Below are 21,684 nucleotides of genomic sequence, written 5' to 3'. Positions count from 1 at the left end.
TCACAGGTGCAACTGGGGAGCTGCAACGACGCAGGCCCCAGACACGGGGAGGGATGAAGAGAGACAATGAGGTCATCTCTGCAGCAGGTAACAAGTCTCAGTACTCACGTTCAAGCAAGTGCCTGGCCCTTTATGAGCGCCTATTAAATATTAGCTATTGTTAACACCCTTTAGTGAGGGTTTCTTAGGGTTTATCAGTGTTATGGGGCAAGAGGGGATCAGAAGCAAGACAGGCATAGGGGTCCCCACAAAGGCATGGTGGGGCAGGGACTGCATAGAGGGATCATGAGTGTTTACACTAGTGTCTTCTGGGGGTGAACCCAAGGCCTTGTACGTGCCAGGCCAGTGCTCTACTTCTAGCTTATATTCCTAGTGCATGTCTCTCTCTCTCTCTCTCTCTCTCTCTCTCTCTCTCTCTCTCTCTCTCTCTCTCTCTCTCTCTAAGATTTACTTATTTTATGTATACAATGGTCTGTCTGCATGTACACCTGCAGGCCAGAAGAGGGCTTCAGATCATATTATAAAATGGTTGTGAGCCACCATGTGGTTGCTGGGAATAGAACTCAGGACCTCTGGAAGAGCAGCCAGTGCTCTTAACCTCTGAGCCATCTCTCCAGCCCCTCCTTTAAGGGTTTTTAAATCTCTTGACACCAAGTCCCAAATCCTACTGTCTGGTTTAAGGATGAGAACTGGCTGATTTAGCTGACTGGCTACCATTCGTCAAGGTGGGAAAGGGAAAGGAAGTAGTAAGTAAATCTGCTGGTGTTGACTGAACAGATATGTGCCTTCTGAAGCGGGCATGAGAACTTTGCAGATGGTAGAGGCAGGCGTGTGTGCCATCCCAGCACTAGGGAGCTAGAGGCAGGAGGATTCGAAGATCAAGGTCATTTTCAGCCACATAGTAAGTTTAAGACCAGTCTGGGCTAGATAACCTGTCTTTCTTTCTTTCTCTCTTTGGTGTTTTTGTTTTTTGTTTTTAGACAAGGTTTCACTCTGTAGCCTTGGCTGTCCTGGACTCACTTTGTAGACCAGGCTGGCCTCAAACACCAGCCTGCCTTTGCCTCCTGAGTGATGGGATTAAAGATGTGCGCCAAAACACTCAACTAAGACCCTGTCTTTAAAAAAACATTTTTTTACCCCAGATAGACCAGGCTTGATAAAGTAGGAGGCCAAGACAGGAGGATTGCCACAAATCCGAGGCAAGCTTGGGCTATAGAGTGACACTCTATCTCAAAAACAAAATAGCATAACAGAAGAGGAAGAAGGAGAGGAAGAGGAACAGGAAGAAGAAGATGACAAGGAGGAGGAGGAGGAAGGGGAAGGGGAAGGAGAAGGAGAAGAAGAAGAAGAAAAGGAAAAAGAAAAAGAAGAATTTTCCAGAAGGGGAAGTCCTGTCTCAGAAAGCTGGGTGATTCCCTCAAGGTCACGCAGGTGTCTCAGGGATTACAACTTCACAGCCTGGCTCTAAACCAAGCCATACTAGAGTAGTGCTAGACCAGGCCCCCACCTTCAGTTCCTCTGAGCTGCCCATGGAGTCCCCTGGCTACAGGCCTCTGTTGTCCTATCTGCATGCACAGAAGCAGGTGCAGGCATATGGGAGGGGGACAAAGGGACAGCTCCCCACATACAACTCCATCACGTGGTTGCTGCACCAGAGACCTTGCCTTGGGCCCCCGGCCCCACCCCCATGAGCTGATAAGGAGTTAGGGCAAGAGGAGGGGCAGAGATAAAGCAGGGCATTGGGCAGGGGCAGGGCAGGCAGGACGGGGGGCCTCTGCACTCAGGCAAGCCCCTGGGTGGGGAGAATAGGAGGAGCACAGAAAAGGGGCCCACTCTCTCTCCGACACTCCCCCCCAGGCTACAACTGGGCAATGGGGGCTGGACAGGAGTCTGGGGTGGGGGAGTGAGTGGGGAGACTTAGCCCAGGGAGCCGTCAAGAAAGTAGGTCAAGTTTTTCTTGGCTTGTGGAGAAATTCCTGTTATAAATTTATAATGGCATAGCCAGCCCTAAGGGGTGGAGGTGGGGGGGGAGGAGACATGGGTGGGGATGCCCAGGGCTGGGCACTGGGGCCTACTCGTAGCTAGAACAGAGGGGCTACAGCAAGGAGCATTATGGGGGTTGGACAATAAGGGTTATTCTGTTTCCAATTGCCCTCTGTGTGTCCAGTAAGGCTTCATTTAGTCTGTCTGTCTGAATGTCTCTTTCTTTCTATTCCTCTCTCTCTCTGTCTCTCTGTCTCTCTCTCTCTCTCTCTCTCTCTCTCTCTCTCTCTCTCTCTCTCTGGATCTGGGAGTCTCCCTCGCCCCCCCCCCAATCCTCCCCACCCTGTGCCTCAGTGCTTGGCACACCCTGGCTGCGGTGCTGCCCCCGCCTGTCTCCTGCCCGCCTGGCATACTGCCATCACTTGTTTACAGACGCTGGAAAAATCCACTCGCCAGCCGGAGGCCCAAGAGCCCCCAGGGAAGGGAGGAGGCAGACCCAGGAGTGGGCAAGCAGAGAGAGGGGCAGCCCTGGGGAACAGGCCTTGGGGGCAGGCAAAGAAGGCCAGGGTATGTAGGAATGGGCATTAGCAGCTGTGGGCAGGGCCTGGCAGGAAACCCCAGCAGGAGCCAGTGGCATGGGAAGCTCCTGCCTCAGGCCATAGCTCTAGAGGTGGCCCCCCCTTCATCCCCAGCAACCCACCACTACCAGTTGCTACAAGGCAGACCTGGGGCAGTGCCAATGTAAGCCACCCTGTTTATTTCCCCTCTCTCCTCCCTGGCCCAGCTTTAACTCCAAATGTGTCTGGGCACTGCCAAGGGATTGCACGTGCCCACAGCGGGAGGGGCAGGGTCCTTGTCTGCCCCACCTCTATGCTGCCCTGGTGCCAGGTGGGGCAGCCCAGGTTATGGTTAACTCCTGGTAGTGGAAGAAGGTCAAGGTGCTATCGTTACTTCTTAGGGCGTTTTTGCCTGGCACCTAGCAAGAATCTGGAAGCACTGGGGACACCCGAAAACCTCTCCAAGGACGGATATGTGCCTCTGAGGCTACAGAGAGCCCAGGCAGAGGCCCAGAATACAGGAAGGCATGGAGTCCATGTTAGCTACAGGCAGGAAAAGGTTAGTGGGGAAGGGTGTTATGTCAAGGGTAACCGCCCTGAAGGGCGCCCACTCTCCCTTCCTCCTGGAGCCCAGTTTAATATTCTCCAGCTCCTTTCTAGCATAACTTTTGCAGGGGGGGAGGAGGGGGGCTCAGACTCAAAGAGGCTGAGGGGGTGGAGCTATGGGGTTCAGGCATACAGTTGGCCAGCAGGGCAGCAAGACCCACCTGTTTGTTGGCCTAGCTACCCACTCCTTCTTTGTCAGATAAGAGCTGTTGGGTGGCAGCACGGGCAAGTGGCCCGTAAAGGGGGAAGCATTTCATTAAGCTTAAGTGATTCTGCAATGGGGGGGTGTGGGGGGGGACAGGGACGAGAAGCCAATGCGGCATCCTTGGGCACCATGCCAGGTTCCCACTGCCGTCTGCCCTGCTCCATGGTTCTGTGGATCCCTGGGATACCCCCAAATGGCTCGGGAGGCTACCGGCAGGGCCTCTGCCCCTGGCCATCCAGTAGCAAGTAGAAGGCATACTTTGGAGTATCTGTGCTGGGCTTTGACTTTATGCTTCTGGGGCCCCTGGACTTTGCCCTTAAGGCTTTAAAGAAATCCTAGCCATTCTTGTCTCTCTCTCTCTCTCTCTCTCTCTCTCTCTCTCTCTCTCTCTCTCTCTCTCTCTCTCTCACACACACACACACACACACACACACACACAAACACACACACACACAGAGACAGAGACACAGAGACAGACAGAGAGAGATGAAGTAGAGAGCTGTCAAGAAGGCAGAAAAAGGAGGAAGAGACAGATAATGGGAGTGATGGGAAAGAAGGAAAACAAAAACATAGAGGGGAGAACAAAGAGATGAGGCAGGGATGCAGTAGAGCTAGGGGTGTCAAGGAAGTAGGGGGAAAAGGAAGAAGGGATCAGTGAAGAGGAGGATGGGAAGGACAGATAATGGGAGGAGAGGAGGATGAAAGAGAGAGACAAAGGGAGAAAGGAAAATAACAAAGAAAGATGGGGGGGTGTGCTTCTCCCCTGCCTAAGTCCCACCCATGGAGGCTGGGGGAGGGGGGAGTAGAAATGGTTTCCACGGTGACAGCTGGTTCTTGGTGGCCTGGCATGTGGGCTATTAATAGTGCTGTGGGTAGGTTCACACCTCCCTTCTCCCCTTCCCCTCTGCTTGCTACTAGGATGGGGGGTGGAAGACCCCCCCCCCAACACACACACACATACACTCCCAATCATCCTGTATAGAAGATGTTCTGATTCCATACTATGGCATCATTAAGGGTAATGTGGAGAGGCCAGGGCAGCCACCGTAGCTCCAACACACACACGGGCATGCACAGGCAAACAGGTATCAATGTACAGACGTGCCCGGTGCCAATGTGGGTTCCCACAAGTAGCCACCAGCCTAACAGCGGCTTGGGGGCATCTATGGTCATTGAGGACCTGTGGCAGCAACACATTTCCCTATGTTTTGGGACAGATGCCCCCACCCCCAGGGCTGGGTCTCTCCCTCCTTCAGAGATCCCTACCGTGCTCTATTCTCAGGTATGGATTGGGCAGGATTGCCCCACCCAATTCTCTGCTATCCCAGTGCCAGGAAATTGTGAAGGCGGGAAGGCAGGGACTATTTGGCAGGTGTGATGTGGCAGAGGACTATACACAGACTTAGGTGCGGCTTGATAGGAGTTGGGGTGGGGACCCAGAGAGGCAGCACCTCTGGGTTGGATCTTGCTTGGAATTCTGGAACTTGGGAGCAATGACCCAGAAGTCAGATTTCCTAGCTAATGGGCCTTAAAACAAGGCACACACACCGGGGCATGGTGGCGCACGCCTTTAATCCCAGCACTTGAGGAGGCAGAGGCAGGCAATGATTGATGTGAGTTCCAGGCCAGCCTGGTCTACAAAGTGAGTCCGGGGCAGCCAGGTCTACACAGAGAAACCGTGTCTCAAAAAAACCAGGACACACACACACACACACGCACGCTCGCGCACATGCACCCACACACACACGTGCATGCACACACACAAACAAGAACAACAAAACAACTAGGGAATAGGAGATTAGGTGGGGGCTGTGTATTATGGGGAGGCTGGTTGCTTAAACAAAGGATCCTCCCTTTGTCGTTCCCCCACCACCACCACAAAGAATATAACAGGAAATTCCCCCCTGCAGGTCAAAGACAGAAAGACATAAACAGTAGCCCTGTCTTGGGCCAGATGCCCAGTATTAACATCAAAGCCTGTGCTCTCAACCCACTCCCCCACAGCCTTACCCACCTGCTTTTTCTATCTCCCTTCCCCTCAGGCTAATTCCATACAATATAAAGGGTGCTAGGGCTAGGGGTCACCTCCCTGGTCATGCCCAGCCTCCACACTTAAAAGTGACAGATGGCTTGTACACCCATCCTCCATAGAATTTCAGACCCCCTCCCCCACCCCCACCTTCCCCAATTGCCCTCAGAAGATGCAGAAGGAGATCCAAGACTCCAAGAAAACAGAATTGGGAGCACCCCCTCACTGCCCCCCCAACACACACACACAAAAACACCAAACTGGACATAGTGTATTCTCCCCACCCCCAGGCAGTGGGGTAATTGGAGCTGAGAGCTGGGGCAGCTGAATGCTGGAGGCATGAATGTCATGGGGCCAAGGCACTTGCAGCAGATGGCATCATGGGCATGCGGTTTGGGGGTACTCCTGCATTCCCCTCTTCTACGGCGGAAGAAATGGCCTGCTAGCCACAGGGAGCATCACCTCGGAAGGGAAAGAACGGAAAAGAACGGTGTAGAGGGACAGAAAGACAGGATGTTCCGCTAGGCACCCCAGGGAGGCAAGAGCTAGCCCCCACCCAGTCAGAGCTGGCAGAGAGAAGGAGAGAGAGCCAGAGTGGAGACACAGAGGGGAAGATAGGGAGGGGAAGAATGGAAAAGGAAGGAAGGAGAGAGATTGTGTGTGTGTGAGTGTGTGTGTATGTAACAGAGAGAGAGGGAGACAGAGAGAGAGAGAGGGAGCGAGAGAGGGGGAGAGAGAGGGAGGGAGAGAGAAAGAGAGAGAGAGAGAGAGAGAGAGAGAGAGAGAGAGAACAGCAAATGCAGCTGAGTCTCAGGCACACACATGGACACGTGCAGACTCACACATTCACCCCGCATGCGCAGAACTGCAGGGCTCCAGTACCCGTTCCAGGAGATATTCAGAGCCCTACCCAGCCCACACATGCACAAAACACTCTCACATGGATGCGCACACCACACGCCCACTCGCTGGTGTGTATGAAAAATGCTGGTAGTCGACAAAGCTTGCCCCCCTCCTCCCCGCCATGCTGATAAAAGAGAAAACGAAAGGGGAGGGGGAGGAAGAAGAGCAGGTGGGCGGCTGCTTGGCCACCGCGGAGTGGGTGTGGCTGTGCCTCACTGCTAAGCCCTAACTCCCTGCTCTTCAGGTTGAATGCCCACCTCCAGTATTTCCGGGTACAATAATATCTATTTTGTCTCCCTGTCTACCTGTGAACTTCTGACCTCTCTGAACAAACAGGAAGGAGGTCCCTATTGGTACCCCAGCTCTTGCCTGTCAGGCAAAAGGACGTGCATGACATGTGTCCCATTGCATGAGAGCCACAGACGTCTCAGTGAGAGACAGTTCCTGGTAGCACGTGCATCCTCAGCCTGGGGGGTGGGGGACTCGGTGGGTGGGGTGGGAAGAGCCATCCACAGGAACAGCTTAGCACGCCAGGCAGCAATACAGCTTGAACACGCTAACACCTTGTCTTCTTTGCCTTTCCTTTCTGCAGTGCTAGGGATCGAACTTAGGACCTCATGCATGCCAGGCAAGTGTTCTGCGTGCAAGCTATAGCCCTACACCCAATGTTATGTTCTTGTCCCTCACCCTAAGTGGGTAATACATAATGATAAAGCCAGGCCCCAAGTTATACAACTGGTGGATGGCAAAAACCCAGCCCCCGACTCCCAGCCAGTATTCCTTCCACACATCACACCTGCCTCCTCTCAAGAGGCTCCAAAGTTCCCCTAAGCGCCTCTGCAGCTCTGAGAACTGGAATTGAGTTTGTCTCGCACACCAAGGGCTCCAAGTCAATCCACTAACAGACATCGCCCGTTCAATGTCCTTACTTCACCTTCAAGAGCAGGGGCTGAATACATGGGGCTTGTGGGAAAGAGGCTCCTGATCCTTAGTCCCACAGCCAACTAAGGGACACCAGGACAGACCCAGGATATCCAGGGGTTAGGTGCTGGTCAGTTTTCTCTCGGCTGTGTACAGGAGAATCTGGCATCTGTGAGCCAGGGACTAGGTCCTGGTAGGCAGCTGGGGTGATGGGACCACCAAGGAGGAGGAAGGGGGGGCTGCCCTCCTCCCTGAACTGCTAGGCTTATGGAGAGGATGCTGCTTTTCTTCACGCATGTGCTTTCTCTGTATGTCATTGCCTACACAGAGATCTGTCCCAAGAGAGATGGGGTGACAGCCATGCACTCACATACGTGCCTTTAGCTATGGAGTGTGTCCCAGGATGAGATGCTAAGGAGTCCTTTTAAGTTAAAAGGTGAGTGGGCAGAGGGGGCAGAGCAGAGAAGCCTGCTGTGGGCTGAGTTCTTGTTAGAAAACAAAACCAAAACAAAACGTGTGAGCAAGAGAGGTGATACAACCGGTGAGGAGGCTGGACACTCATTGTTTCCCACACACTTTCATCCCCACCCCTATAATATTCAGGAGCTTTACATCTCTAGCACGCTTCTAGGATCTCCGGGCATTAACTAGGTCCACTGTGGGAGAAGAGGTTGAAACAGTCTCCCTATGTATACAAGGCGGGCTTAGAACTCCTGGTCTCAAGCTGGGTGTGGTGGCCCATGCATTTAATCCCAGTACTCAGGAGGCAGAGGCAGGTGGATCGCTATGAGCCTGGTCTACAAAGCGAAAAACCTGTCTTGAGGGGGAAAAAAACAAAACAAAAACAAACAAACAAACAAAAAACCCAACTCCTGGTCTCTCTTCCCCAGCCTTTCCAACCAGTGCTAGGATTACAGTCTTTTCCCCCCACCCCACCCCCAACCCCGAGAGGGTTTCTCTGTGTAACAGCTCTGGCTGTCCTGGACTCTCTTTGTAAACCAGGCTAGCCTTGAACTCACAGAGATCTACCTGCCTCTGCCTCTCGAGGATTACTGTTCTGGGCCACTCACTATACCTGGCTGGGTACTGGACACCTTTTAAAAATAAATTTATTTAATTTTATGTGCACTGGTATGAGAGTGTCAGATCCCTTCGAACTGGAGTTACAGACAGTTGTGAGTGCTGGGAATCGAACCCAGGTCCTTTGGAAGGGCAGACAGTGCTCTTAACCACTGAGCCATCTCTCCAGCCCCTGGAACTGGGCACTTTGAAAGTATTAAATATGTGCCTATCTCTTTGAGACAATACCTCACAGACCTCAGGCTGACCTCAACTCTCTATATAGATGAAACTGGCCTTGATCCTCCTGCTTCAGCCTCCCAAGCACTTACTATTTTAACATCTATATCTGTCAAAAGCTAAGTGAGGTAGATATTATCATCTGTAGCTTATAGAGAAGGCAAGAAGAAAATTAAGGACTTCTCAAGGTTACACAACCAGCAGAGGCATTTAGGGTTCAAACCTAGGCAGCTGAACTCCAAAGCAAACAACAAAATCCTGCTTTTAACCCTGACAACATAAGACCTGCTGGAATGACGGCACCTTGTTCTTTCTCCTCTGGCTGTGAATCCCCTATGACAAACCTCAGTGTATCTTTCTGTCGAAGTCTATGAGCACTGCATGACAAAATCCTCACTAGTCCTTTCTCATCCAAACCGGCCAGGGCTAGAGGGAGCATAGCCAGGCATGCCAGTTGCCCCCTCCCACAGGCTTTCAGCTCTCCTGCACCATTCGCCCCAGTTCAAATTCCCTCCCTGAAAGAAGCCGCCCTTTCTGTAGTGCTCATGTGTGTGGGCTACAGCCCCTCCCCCACCCTCAAATCGGCCTAGTCTAATCAGCTGTACCCTTAGAACCAAGGATAAGGGTGGGCAAGGAAGACACAGCTGTGGGGGACATCTCTGAGGTGGGTCTCGGCTGCCAGGGGTGTGAAGAAAAGGCCATCGTCATGAGTTCTAATTCAGACTCAGCTGGGTCCTGCCACTCCTGCCACTGCACAAGGTGGGGGGCATGGTTTTCCCGCCTGGGGCAGGCAGGGGAGGAGCCCTCTTCACTGGCTCCATTAAGAGCTACAGCTGAACCTGAACTGCTCCCACTGGGCCGGCCAGCTTGAGGGGGTCGACATGGGGAGTAAGTCGCCTACTCCCCTTCCTTTCCCCATTCCCAGCCCCCAAAACTTGCTGGCCAGCCACAGCTGCAGTGTTAAGGAAGTGCAGGATGTCCTGAACAGCCAGCTGAGCAACCGCCCCCCCCCCACTCCAGCCTCCTACTGACCCCAGAGGAAAGCTGGGCGGGCCAGAGGGACCGAATCTGAGTATTAACAACTGGAAAAGTATGAAGAATGTTGCTGCCAGCTCCGAGAAAAGAGGCTGTGGCAGAAACAGAGACAAGCACAGGGGGAGAGAGGGAGAGAAGGAGAGAAGGAGAGAGGGAGAGAGAGAGAGAGAGAGAGAGAGAGAGAGAGAGAGAGAGAGAGAGACTGACAAAGAAACAAGGAGAGAGTAGACACCCCAAGACAGCAACAGAAAGAGAGACAGAGTTAGAAGAGAAATTCCAAGTCAAAAATACACCTCACTCACTCAGACACTTGCCAGCTTATGGCCTCCTAAGGAAAGCTTCCAAGTTTGGACAGGAGGGCCAGAGGTGAGAAAAGGGGCGGAGGACTCACAGTGGGAGGCAGGCACTCAGCTGGGGACAACTAAGGGTCCCTAGGAATGGCCCAGCCAAATAACCCCTAGCAGGGGCAGCCAGGTCCCCACTAGTTTATAGACTAGGGATGAGAGTGAGCCAGAAAGCCACTCCCAACTCTTTCCCAGACACCCCTCCCCCAGCAACCAGGACAAACCCAGCTGCTAGAAGTCACTGGACACTGCTGTGGGCCCATGATTCGGCCCTCTGGAACCCCCTTGCACCCACTTTGCTCTTGCTTCTCTGTCCCTCCAAAGGAGATGGGGGGGGGTGGCAGGCGAGAGCCCATTGCTACACAGTGGCTGAGCCTGAAAGATAGAAAGCAAGCCAGAGGGAAGAGCCTATGATTGTGTGCATTTAAGTATGTTCCTGCCCCAGCTACAATGTGTCTATCTGCAGGGTCCTCTGGATACTGGCAGCTGGGGACCTGGGAAACTGCAGACGGAGCCCTGTGCACGGCCCCTGCATCTGTAAGGCCAGGTGTAAAGGGGTGCACCTGTGCTCCGGAGTTCCCACAGTCAATCAATTAACAAGTGTTTACAGAGCACACACTGTGCTAGGCTCTGGGTGGGATCCAGGGTTCTTCTAGAGATTCTGCCATGTCTCAAGGAGCTTGCCACTTAGTAACTGGGTGGTATGACAAGTCACAGTCAGGAGACTACATTATCAGGAATGCATGCTTTGCGCCATTGTGCAGGGAAAGTCTTTTTATACGGATGAATTTGATTTTTCTCGGTGGTAGCAGAGGTTTTATTGTCTACAGAACCTCAGCTCCACAAATGAATCCAGGAAAATACTTGTTGATAAGTTGCGTACTCATGTACTGATGTGCAGCTGTGTTTGTTTGTTTTTTTTGTTTGAGTGACAGTGACTGACATGGAAAGCAACGATGACTGCATGACTGGGCACATGTGAGAACTCATGTGCTTGTGAATGACGGGGTCTTTTGTAATTGTGCTGCTGGATGCAATTGCTGGGTGCATGCATGCATGCATGCGTGCATATGTGCATGCATTCGGATAGTGACTTTCTGTGTGGGTGATGACTCCTCCTTGCCCTTGTGTGTGACAGCATCTCCCTGTGGCCCTGTGTGTGGGTATGTGCATAGGCCGTCTCTCTGCATCTAGTCTCCCGTGGGTGTGTCCCACCCCTGTGAGCTTCACTATACAGCCATGGCCTGCCTCTTCCCTTGTCCCCATGTGGGTGTGTCCAGCAGCTCCTGTCCTTGAATCTGTCTGAGTGTCCCTGGGTGTGCGTGTGGCTGTCTGTGTGGGCATATCTGTGTCTGCATGTCACCTTTAACTCCCCCTTCGTCTTGGACAATGGCCCCCTTCATCCCCTCCCCCTCCTGGGTCCAGAGCCAGCATTCAGGGGCAGGATCCCATCTCCCTGGCTTTCCTTCTGTGTGCTTCCCCCTCTAGTCTCTAAAATGGGTGGCTCTCTCCACTGCCTCTGACATCTTCCTAGGCCTTCTTTTCACATTGGACAAGGGAGGGCCCTAGACAGAAAAGGGGCACCGGAGACACGTTGCAAAGGGAGGGAACCGGGGAGCATGCACACACGGGCGGGCGCGTGCGCGCGCAAACACACACACACACACACACACACACACACACACACACACACACACACACACACACACACACACACACACACACACACACACACACACGGGTCCATTCCTCCTCTTCCCCAACCACAGGCCAGCAATTCTAATCATCTAGGGACCATCAAGTACACCCCCACTACTACATGCACACACTCCCCCACCCACCCCACCCGCCGCGTTTTTGCAATTAGGAGTGTTGCAACCAGAAAGCCATGCTGAACTGGGAAGGCGGGGAGAAAAGGGGGGCTTCTCTCTCCCCCAGCCCATGCAAGCACCCCCACCCTGCCGCACCCACATTTGCCCTCCGTAGCAGAGCAGCTTTGCAAAGGCCATTCGGCCTTTAGCTGGGGCGTTTGGGGGCGGCGGGGGGGGGGGGGGAGACACGACAGGCTTCTGGCACACCGTAAACAAACCGCGACGCGGAGGGCGGGGGAGCTTCGGCAGGCAGCGGGGCCCAGGCCGGGAATGCGCAGCAGACCGGCCGGACAGAGGCCGGGCGGGCCCTCGAAGGGGAGGCCCGGACGCCATCTCTGCGGGTGAACCCCGGGGCCCACCGACCACTTAACAGCACCTTCCTTCCTCAGGGCTTAAGTGGCCAGCTCTCAGGCTGTGACAGGGTCACCCGAGCGCCCGGAAAGACTGAGGTCGTCTGCGGGAACCCCCTGGCCGCCCCCAGCCCGCCTCGGAGCTGGCCAAAGACCCGCGGCTTTGCATAATCAATCGCGGTGCATTTGCATATTAATGCCCCCTCGCTCCCTCCTCCTTACCTCGGCTTGGCGCGCTGGACCAAGCAGAGCAACGACGCGGGGGTCTCAGCGCCCCGTGCCGGGGGCGTCCATGGGGGGCCGGTGGGGCCCGGGCCGCCCGCCTCCAGCGCCGGGGTGTGAGTGTGAGTGAGCGCGGGGGGGCGGGGGGCGAGTGTGGCGGCCCCGCGGCTCCTCCGGCAGAGGCGGCGGCCGCTCTGGCTCCTCCCTCCCCCGCCCCGCTCCGGCTGGGGCTCCGGCTCCGCGCGCCCGGCCGGCTCGCGGCTGCTCCCTGCAGGCCGCCTCGCAGCCGCCGGCCCCCGCCCCTCGCCCCCCGCCGCCAGGCTAGCCCCTCGACTGCCGTGGCCCCTACCAGGTTCACACTCGCCCACCTCACCCCCTGCGGCTCCGTTGGGGAGCGATACTCCATGACACATTTTGAGAAAGATGGCATGTTAAAATCAAATAGCCTTCAATAGCTGGGAGAATTGGGGGTTTTATGGTTTGCACCTTGGGATAGGGGGAGAAGTATCGAAAAGCTCTCTGCACCTTATAAATCCAAAAGAGAGTCCAGATACCAAACGCTAGGAGTAGTTTGTTTCAGACTTCGGGTCCCTTCTTTCCAAGTAACTCCTGCGTGACCTTGAACGAATTACAGCTGCCAGGGTTAGAGCTTAAAATCCAAGGGTTGGACAGGTTACTTCTGAAAATACTCCTAACTTCAGCTATCCTATTTCCTCACCTTTTTGAAGGCTCGTTCCACGTTATGCCTCCTCTCTCGTTTCTAACATTAATGCTGGATCTACTGCCTCGCCTCCTCTTGCAAACGTCTCTGTTCTCCACTGAGGCTCTTCCCAATCACTGCCCACCAGCCATTCCCCAGGAATATACTCCCGGTGCTAAGCTTGGGGAGGCAGGGGGGGGAGGGGCGGCGAACAAGACTCGCTACGGCCCCTTATCTCCCAGGTTCCCTGAGGTGGTATTTCTTCTCGTGTTTGCACCACCAAAAATCCAAATGGTTCCAGGGTGGCTGCAAGTGTAAGTGGACTCGTTTTCTCAAAGGAGTGGTCTCCATGCCAGTTCCGGACCCCTGCGCGCGCACGCGCGCGCACGTGCGCCAAACACACACACACACACACACACACACACACACACACACACACACACACACACCTGCATTCATGGACATAAAATCTTGCCATTGACGCCAGAGCCCCTTTCATCTCGGGATCTGCTACCGCCAGGCAGAGGTCTAATTACCCTAGCACCCCCCTCTGGCCCCGCCGGTTTCCCCGCTGTCATTAGCCCAGTTTTACCAGCGGGGGCCATAGCCTTCCCACGGCTCCCAGGGCGGAGCCCTGCCTCCACAGCCTTGCTCTTGGGGAGGAGCCAGTGAGTGTGTCAGGGGAGCTGCTCTTCTAACCGTTCAGTTTATACTGGGTAGAATGGTTTGCTGAGTGAGAGATACTGACCAACAGTTTATCCAAGTTGGGCTGCCCTTGCTCGTCTTGAGTCTTAGCCGCCTACACTCTTGAGCCAACGCGGCCACTTCTCTTAGGGGGCTTTATGAGTTTGCAAGGGGTGAGGGGGAAGAGAGAATGCCTCCCTTGGGGCTTCCAATACAAAAGGGAAAGAGAAGGGAAGCTGGCATGAGGGAAGCCAACATTTATTGATGATGGGAGGGGTGTACACTGACGGACACACACAATGGTTGAAGGAAGCCTGCACTGTACAGTGGTGGCTGCAGTGGGGAACTGAGGCTGCAGGGTGCAGAGTCAGCACGCAGGATATGAACCTGTTCAGTCCCAGTCCCCAGTGGACATGCAACAGCTGCAGTGTGCGGTCAGCGCACTGAGGGTGGCTGTCTGCCAATTAAAGCCACCTCAACAATAATCAGATTTGGTTAAAACCCTGGGGAGCGAGGCAGTGTATAGACTCAGGGGCCATGCTCATATGGAAATAGTCTCTTAGGACTGGGGTACCAGAGGAACTGAGAGATAATCCCAGGACATGAGAAATAATTATATTCTGCCTCAACTAGGCAGGGCTTGGGAGGCAGTGGGTTCACCAGTAATCTAGACCAGGATAGAAGTGAGAGAACCCAGGACACCAAGGTGACACTCTTGCCTCTCTCTCTGTTCAGGGGGTCTTGTTGTTTGTTTCTTTCTTTTTACTTGTTGGGTTGTTTGCTTGCTTGCTTTTTGTTTGTTGTTGTTTTAATGTTTTTTGGGGGGGTTGTTTTTTGTTTTTTGTTTTTGTTTTTGTTGTTGTTAGGTTTTTCGAGACAGGGTTTCTCTGTATAACAGTCCTGGACTTGAACTCACAGCGATCTGCCTGCCTCTGCCTCCCGAGTGCTGGAATTAAAGGCGTGCGCCAGCACGCTTGCTTGTCTGTTTTTAAGGACAGAATCTTGCTACTACTTTACCGTGTAGCCTTAACTACCACACTGCTTAGAACTTGTGATCCTCCTGCCTCTGTAACTCAAACGGTGAACCCTGGGATTAAAGTCATGCTCCACCACATCTGTCTTGATGCAAGGCTCTAAAGATGGAGGATACTTCCTTAAATTATCTGAGGAGAGCTCTGGGCAATGAAGCACCTACAAGCCCACCTTCAACATGCCCATGCCAGGGATAGAGCGGGGGCATGCTGAACTCAAAGACAAAGATTCACCATTTCTACCTTTCCTTGAGCTCGTAATATGGGGCTGATAACAGGTCTGGGCAAGGGCAGAGTGAAGGGCAGGCTGCCTGCAGAGCTGGCATCTCACCAGATGCCAGTCCCATGTCTAGGTCTGGGCTTACCCCTGACCTGAGGTTGCATCATCCCTCTTACCACCTGCCCATCCGGCCCACCTGTTCCCAGAAGCTTCTAGCTCTTCTCGGATTCAGATTATTCCCCCAGCTCCTGTTCTCTCTTCGCCGGGTACTACCAACACAGCCCTCAATTCCCCATCAGACTGTTTCTTCCTATACCCTCATCTCTGCTTCAAGGCACTCCTTCGCCTACAGGGAAAGACGAAGGAAGGTGGGGGGCATGAGCGACTAGTTAAAGACCCTGCACCCCCTCCAAGGGGCTCTCTCTGCCAGCCCCCTCCTCTCCAGCTTGGATTTTGGTTGCCAAGGAGGCAGCAGGAACAGACTGTTCTCTGGGCTCCAGTGGGAGCAGACATGCCCAAGCCCCTCCCTCTCTCTTTTTCTCCTCTCCCTCCCTTCCTCCAAGGCTGTTGCTAGGAAGCACCCCAAGATTTCTTGAGGGTTCCACCCCCTATGAACCGGGAGATAGCTTTCTGCAGCGCTTCTTCCAAAAGCTTGTCAGCCAAAACCCCACTCAGCATCTTTCACCTTTTCTAGGGAACCTGTAGATCCCTAGTGATTTGACGAATGAGGCAACGGGCCTTTCTGCCACCCAGCCCTGCAGCTAGCTGGCCTAGGCCTCAATTATTATCGCCCTCCATATTTCATCTTTGTTTGTTTGTTTGTTTGTTTGTTTTTTGGGGGGGAGGTGTTCGAGACAAGGTTTCTCTGTGTAACCCTCGCTGTCCTTGACTTGCTTTGTAGACCAGGCTGGCCTTGAACTCACAGCGATCCTCCTGCCTCTGCCTCCCGAGTGCTGGGATTAAAGGTGTGCACCATTACGCCCAGTGTGGCACATGTCTTTAATCTCAGCACTCAGGGAGGCAGAGGCAGGTGGATCGCTGTGAGTTCGAGGCCAGCCTGGTCTACAAAGCGAGTCCAGGACAGCCAAGGCTAACACAGAGAAACCCTGTCTCGAAACCCCTCCTACCCCCCCCAAAAGAAAAAGGCTCTATATGCAAAAGTATAAAAAAAAAAAAAAATAGAAATGAAGAAAAAGAAGGTGAGAAAGGGACAATATGTAGTGGTTGGGGACTAGGTGTCTAGAAGACACAAGAATCTAGGAAGTTGGCCTGGAGAGATGGCTCAGAAGTTAAGAGCTCTGTCTGTTCTTCCAGAGGTCCTGAGTTCAATTCCCAGCAACCACATGGTGGCTCACAACTAGCTATTATGAAATTTGCCGCTGTCTTCTGGTATGCAGGCACACACACAGGCAGAATAGTGTATAAATAATAAATAAATAAATCTTTAAAATTAGTGTTGAGTAAAGAGCTACTAATGCACCCCATCCCCCGCCCCGCTTTTATTTATTTTTTGTTTTGTTTTGTTTTGATTTTTCTAGACAGGGTTTCTCTGTGTAGCCTTGGCTGTCCTGGACCATTTTGTAGACAAGGCTGGCCTCGAACTCACAGCGATCCACCTGCCTCTGCCTCCCAAGTGCTAGGATTAAAGGTGTGTGCCACCATGCCTGGCCTAATTTTCCCTTATCAATCATCTTTGTTCCATGAGGTGGCATCAGGGATCCAGGGGAAGGACCAGGCCTTGTGAGCCTTGGTGTTAGCACTAAGGGAAGATATGAAAAAATAAACCAAGCTGGGCAGTAACGGTACATGTCTTTAATCCCAGCACTGGGGAGGCAGGCAGATCTCTAAGTTCAAGGCCAGCCTGGCCTACAGAACAAGTTCCAGGAAAACAAGGACTATACAGAGAAACGCTGTCTCAAAAAAACCCAATCAATCAATCAATCAGTCAAAATAAACAAACCAGTGCTTTCTCCCTGTTGTCTTTTTTTTTTTTTTTTTTTTTTTTTTTTTTTTTTTTTGGTTTTTCGAAACAGGGTTTCTCTGTGTAGCCTTGGCCATCCTGGACTCACTTTGTAGACCAGGCTGGCTTTGAACTCACAGCGATCCGCCTGCCTCTGCCTCCCGAGTGCTGGGATTAAAGGCATGCGCCACCATGCCCGGCTTCTCCCTGTTGTCTTTTAAGGTTTCTCTTGCTTTTATTCATTCATTTGACTTTCTTTCTTTCCTTTTTAAATAATTAATTAATCTTTTAATAAATTTATTTATTTTGGATTTTTGAGACAGGGTTTCTCTGCATAATAGCCCTGGCTGTCCTGGACTCACTTTTGTAGACCAGGCTGACCCTGAAACTCACAGAGATCCATCTGCCTCTGCCTCCTGAGTGCTGAGATTAAAGGTGTATGTCACCATGCCTGGCTTTTTATTTGTTTGTTTGTTAATTTTGACACAGGAGCTTGCTATGTCATCCCTCTTGGCTGTTCTGAAACTCACTATCCAGATCAGACTGGCCTTGAACTCAGGGATCTGCTTGTCTCTGCCTCTTGCATGGTGACTTCATTTGACTTTCTTTTTTAAAAAAAATTGTTAACCACGCATTTAATGCCAGCACTTGGGAGGCAGAGGCTGGCAGATTGCTGTGAGTTCGAGGCCAGCCTGATCTACAAAGTGAGTCCAGGTCCAGGACAGCCAAGGCTACCAGAAGGAGACCCTGTCTCAAAAAACAAACAAAGAAAAAGAAAAAGAAAGAAAGAAAAAAAGAAAAGAAAAAGAAATTGCTTACATGGGTATTTTTATCTGCATTTGTATCTGTGCACCACATTCCTGCCTGGTGCCTGCAGAGGCCAGAAGACAGCATCAAATCCCCTGGGACAGGAGTTGGATATGGTTCTTAGTCATCATGTGGGTACTGGGAATCAAACTCAGACCCAATGGCTGAGCAGTGTTGTAGATGACTATGCTTTGAGCAAAGGGACTGCCATCTTGGGGAAGTGTTCCCCCATTGCAAAAGGATCATCCTAGTTGGCTTAGTGTGACTATTTACACCCCTTGTGGAGGGGTGAGAAGAGTCACAGGACCCTTCCCTGAGCGTCCAGCTGTTCTCTGCCATCTGCTGCAGGCAGTGTTAGCTGCTTTGATTACGAGTCGTCTCCATGAGGGGCTGGAGTATGTATGTGGGGCTGGTGTGTGGGGCTTCATTTATTCAGCTAATAGGTGAACTTCAACCCTTCTGGGTGAAGGCTTTCAGGTGTGGCTTGTTGGGGGAAGGAGCGCCAGACCCCTGTAAGTAAATCCTCCCCTATGCTTTGTAAGGAAGCCCAGTAAACTCGTTGGTTCCCCAGAATGAACCTTGGTTAGGACTGTGCCTCAGTTTGTCACTGAGAGCTTGGGAGAAGGGGTAGGCAATGCTTACAGATCCTCCTCCTGGGGAGGAGTTTTAGCAATAAAGCAGCCAGGGCTCTTAACCATGGAGCCATCTCTCCAGACCCTCATTTGACTTTTTAAAAAATATTTAACGTGTGCCAGGCATTGGATCCTCCAAATGTTTCCACCGTCTGGTTTCATTTTCCCAGAATCCCCTCATCCTGCCTTTGCCAACAGGAGAGAAAAGAGTGAGGCAGAGGCTAGTATTTATTATCATCAGAGTGTGGGGCTTACCACCCTACAGCCCTCCCACTCCAGTTAGAGCAGAGGATGGCACAGTTTGTGTGGAGGTCAGGAATACAAGGCCCAGGGATGGCTGAGGAGAGAGCAAGCTGCTAATTTTGTAAGCATGAGGCGCTCAAAACCAATCCCTGGAAACCCATATTAAAAAAACCTGTGTGTGTCAGCTGGGTACCATGGTGCACACCTTAAGCCCCAGCACTCAGGAGCAGGACAGGCAGACTTCTGAGAGCTTGAGGCCAGCGAGGTCTATATATTGAGAGACACTGTTTCAAAGAAGAAGAAAAAAAAAAAAAAAAAAAAAAAAAACCCAAATAAAATAAAATAACAACAAAGCTGGGTGTGGTGGCAAGCTCTTGTACTCCCAGTACTGGGGAGACTGAGGGATGGCTAGATCCCTGGGGCTTGCTTGCCTAACCTATATGATGAATCTGAAGCCAGTGAGAGACCCTAGCTGAAATAAGTAAGTAAGTAAATAAATAAATAAATATTAAGCAGGCAGAACCTGAGGAATCATACACCCAAGCTGGTCCTCTGCACATGCATGCGTACACACACACACACACACACACACACACACACACACACACCCCTACCAGTACAGAGTAGTTTTAGGAGATCGAAGGGAAGGGTAGTGCAAAGGAATTGACCGGCTGGCCTCCCTTTCTTGAAGCTGGGGCTTCAAGATTATGGCACCTCCCTTCCTTTCTTCAACTGTCAGGAGAATGGAGAGGGGAGGCATCCTTCAGGTATAAGGAAGCTTAGAGGGATTGGTTGAAACTCCACCCTTATCTGGGTATGTAGAAGGGTACAGCAGTACATGGTAAATTTCTGTTTAAAAAAAAACATAAAACCCAGGGGGCTGGAGATGCCCTAGCTGCTCTTTTCAGAGGACCCAAGTTCAGTTCCCAGCACCCACTTGGTGGCTCACAACTGACTGTAACGCCAGTTCCATGGGCTCTGTCTCCCTCTACAGGCCTCCACAGGCTCTGCACACACATAGTTCACAGACAAACATACAAGCAAGACACTCATAGACGTAAAAATAAATCAATCCCTTTTTCAAGAAACCAGAACATTCTGCCTTTCACTTCTGGGTTAGCAAGAAGATAGAGACAGAATGTTGGGACCCAAGGCCTGTCTGGAGGAAGGTGTAGGCACCTATAGATACTCACCTATAGATAGTCACCTATAGGCTCCTTTGCTTTAGCTCTTCCCCCAAATAAACAGAATGCAGGGCATTTTGTGTGTTTGTCTGTGTTTTTGTTTGTTTGTCACTTGTTTTTCTCTGTGTAGCCTTGGCTGTCCTGTAATTCGTTCTGTAGACCAGGCTGGCCTCGAACTCAGAGGTCTGCCTGCTTCTCCCTCCTCAGTGTTAAGATTAAAGGCATGTGAGCCTGACTCAAAAACAAACAAACAAACAAACAAACTAAAAACCAAATACCAAACAAACAAACAAGCAAAAGATTAAAGGCGTGTGATGCCACGACTGGCTTTAAAGAAATCTTTGAATTGTTTTATTAGTATGTGCATTTTTCTTACATGTGTGTCTATGCCTCACTTGCATGCAGGACCTTCAGAGGACGAAAGAGGATGTTGAATTCCCTGGAACTGGAGTTACAGATAGTTGGGAGCTGCCATGTGGGTGCTGGAAATTGAACCTGGGTCCTCCAGAAGAGATACCAGTGCTCTTAACTGCTGAGCCATCCAGTCTGTCTTGCCTTTCAGAGCAGTGGTTTCAATTTGGGAACTGGTTTAGGGTCAAGCATGTGAGTGTGTAGGAAGGCTTTCTTTCCTCACAAAGATGGTGCTCATGGGAGAGGAGTTAGGAAAGCCTCCAGATGAAAATATTCTACCCAGGAAAAGAGAAAGACTCAATTTCCCTCTAGAAGGGGAGGGAATCTGAAATTCTCTGGTCCTTTTATGCTTCTAAGTGACTATACTGCTTCTAGGTTTTTGTGTCTGGGCTCCTGGTATTTTTTTTTTTTTTTTAATCCATGTTTTCCTAGTCTAAATGAGGAATGTCCCACCCTTAGCACAAAACCCTATTCCTTTTTTCTTTTTTTAAAAGATTTGTTTATGGGCTGGAGAGATGGCTCAGAGGTTAAGAGCACTGACTGCTTTTCCAGAGGTCCTGAGTTCAATTCCCAGCAACCACATGGTGGCTCACAAACCATCTATAATGTGATAGGATACCCTCTTCAGGCCTGTAGATGTACATACAGAGTACTGTATACATAAAAATTAAAAAAAAATTTTGTTTATGTATGTATGTATTATGTATACAGTGCTCTGCCTGTATATACACCTGCAGGCCAGAAGAGGACATCAGATCACATTATAGACAGATGCTTGTGAGCCACCACATGGTTCCTGGGAATTGAGCTCAGGACCTCTGGAAGAGCAGCCAGTGCTCTTAACTTCTGAGCCATCTCTCCAGCTCTCCTCTTTTTCTGGGGATGGGGGGGTGGGGGGGTGGGGGGTGTGTTTTGTTTTATTGAGAGAGAGTTTTTCTGTGTACCAGCCCTGGCTGTCCTGGACTCGCTTTGTAGAACAGACTGGCCCCGAACTGACAGAGATCCACCTTACTCTGCCTCGTAAGTGCTGGGATTAAAGGCACATGTCACCACTGCCCAGTCGCTGTTCCATGGACTAATGTGTGGGGGCTGGGAACTGCATCTAGGTCAACAACCCCCCTAACTCCCAAGGCCTCTCTCCAGGTCTTCAAGGCCTGTTTCATGGAGCCTCTTATTGCAAGGCCAGGATGTTTTATTTACTCAGTAACTCCAGATGTTTCCAAAGTCATCCAGGCTGTTGGCTTCTATCTGCCCCTCTTCTCCTACCTAGTCCTCTTCCTCAGCCAGACCAGCCAGTATAATGAAGCTGTTGATAAGTGAGCTAGTGCAAGCTTATAATCCTAGCGCTCAGAAAACTGAAGCAAGAGTCTGAAGCTAACCAGGCTACCCTGTGAATTTCAGGCTAGCCTGAGATATGTTTTGATTTTTTTTTTTTTTTTTTTTTTTTTTTTTTTTTAAGGGATGGGAAGATGACTCTGTCAGTAAAG

The sequence above is a fragment of the Acomys russatus genome, chromosome 16, assembly GCF_903995435.1.
Source record: "Acomys russatus chromosome 16, mAcoRus1.1, whole genome shotgun sequence".
Taxonomy (NCBI): Eukaryota; Metazoa; Chordata; class Mammalia; order Rodentia; family Muridae; genus Acomys; species Acomys russatus.
The sequence above is the reverse complement of the archived record's forward strand: the minus strand, read 5'-3'. Positions refer to the sequence as shown.